The sequence below is a fragment of the Mus caroli genome, chromosome 2 (assembly GCF_900094665.2).
Source record: "Mus caroli chromosome 2, CAROLI_EIJ_v1.1, whole genome shotgun sequence".
NCBI classification, from domain to species: domain Eukaryota; kingdom Metazoa; phylum Chordata; class Mammalia; order Rodentia; family Muridae; genus Mus; species Mus caroli.
This window is the reverse complement of record NC_034571.1, coordinates 19,207,549-19,209,868: the sequence shown is the minus strand read 5'-3', so window position 1 is coordinate 19,209,868 and position 2,320 is coordinate 19,207,549.

Genomic DNA, 2,320 nt, shown 5'->3' with positions numbered 1-2,320 from the left:
TCTCTCTGTCTCTCTCTCTGTCTGTCTGTCTCTCTCTCTCTCTCTCTCTCTCTCTCTCTCTCTCTCTCTCTCTCTCTCCTCCCCTCCCCATGACCTGAATAAACTCTATTCTATACTATACTGTCCATGTAGCTGATCCCTCGGGGAGAAGGGGTACTTCAGCATGGGCCCACAGAAGCACCCCCTTCCCCAACACCTGACTGCACATCCACCAAACATATTTCTTCTCTTCCTTAAATTTTTATTAAGCACATGGAGCAGATAGAGAAAGAGTGAAGATGTGGCCTCCAGACATGAGGGATAAAGGAGAGGACATTAAAGGCTGTCCTTCCTTTCTCACCCTACTATACTTTCATGTATGCTGCACAGTCTCTGAAATTTCAACACCTGTCTACAGCTGTGACTTGAAACCCCATCCTCTCTAAAATTCACTTTGAGAGAATTTCACTTCTATAAAATTTTTCTCCCCTTATTGCATTTATCTCAGTATTTTAGGGTCATGTAATTGCTCCCAGCTAAGCCTCAGTGTTCTTGAGGGCAGAGACTGTATCTGTATCTCAAACACCCAATCACAAACACAGTAACAAAAGTATTCACTGCTTTATTGAATTAATGAACCGTGTCTAGAGCCACAAAACTTATTTCCATTGCAGAAGTATCATGCTAAAACAGAAAGACTTTGTGATCAGTTGTTTTACTGCTCTAGTCTCTGGAATGAACCTGGGAGAGCAAGACCTAAAAATGAGGTGACTAAAGTCTCATGCAATAGCCAACTTTATTCAGAGCAACAATTTATATTCTGGAGGTAAAAAAGAGTCACAAGGACCAACTACACATGGCAAAATCATGTTTTTCCATAGAGGAATATGAATAACAACAGCTGAAGTAAATTCAAGCCTATTTGTTACACTTGGAGACGCACAAAATACATTCCAAGAACAATTTTGTTTTGGAGAAATGGATATCACAAGACATGTTTTCATGGAGTTTTCTCACAAGCAGTCAGAATTTTCGCATGATTCCATACTGGACTATGTTCCAACAATCAGCTATTATAATATGTGAGAACACCATGCATTGTATGCAACTTTAGTTTTTGCTTAATTTTCATTTGGCAATGCATTTTGAGCCAACCGTTAGCATTTGAACAAGTCAGCTGAAGAAAGTATTGAAACTTTTCTACTGACTTAGACACTACATTCGGTCATGAGGACACCTTGCAGATGTTAAAGCAAGTTCTCAGACAGAAACTGTGCCTTCCACTAAACCTTCTGCAAGGCTGATTAACTGATTAGAAATTCAACAATTGTAAAGAGATTGGAATGTCACAGTTCAAAGCCAACTTATTTTAGGCCATCTCCATCTCTCTTAATGAACATGTGTTTCCCTCCTTTGTATGTAAGCTGACATATTTTGATCAATAGGTAAATTCCCATTACAAACAGTCATCTAGCCCACACCAACCAAAAAGCTAAGAGCATCGTCAGATAACATCTGAGGACCATAGCAAGATCTCCCCACTTCACTTTAACCATTCTCCTGCTGTTTCTATGAATGAATGTGAAAAATATCTTTATTTATGCTGTCTTTGTTCTATTACTATAAACATTTCATGAAACTGCTCCCACTTTGGGACATTCAGGACAGGAATTTAGGGTGACCTAAATCTGTGTTCCTGAACCATGGTTATTTATGTTTCGATATAGAATAAATTATCTTTCATTCCCTCTAATGTAATAATTGTACTCTTTTTTAATATATCTTTACTTAACTATTTCTTTTTATTATTGGTTATTTTATTTATTTACATTGCAAATGTTATCCCACTTCCCAGTTTCCCCTCCACAAACTCCCTATCCCATCCCCCGTTGCCCCTGCTTCTATGAGGGTGCTCCGACACCCACCCGCCACTCCAGCCTCATCACCCTAGTATTCCACTACACTGGGGCATTGAACCTTCACAGGGCCAAGGACCTCCCCTTTCCATTGATGCCAGATAAGGCAATTCTCTGCTACACATGTAGCTGGAGCCATGGGTCCCTCCATGTATACTCTTTGGTTTGTGGTTTGGCCCTTGGGAGCATTGTATTCTGTTTCAATACAGGACCCAGAAATCAACCTTAGTCTACAACTCCACATGGGTCACTACAGAAACTGACTTGTAATTCGATCTAGCATCTTCAAAATGACTTTAAATGCTTCTGACTAAGTGGTCTGTGTCTTTTCTGATATTATAAGTTGAAGACTGGCTCTTCCGGTCAGAAAAGCACCTGAGCAGCTGGGGCGCAGGGTCTGCTGACACTCGCCAACTGCCCACAAC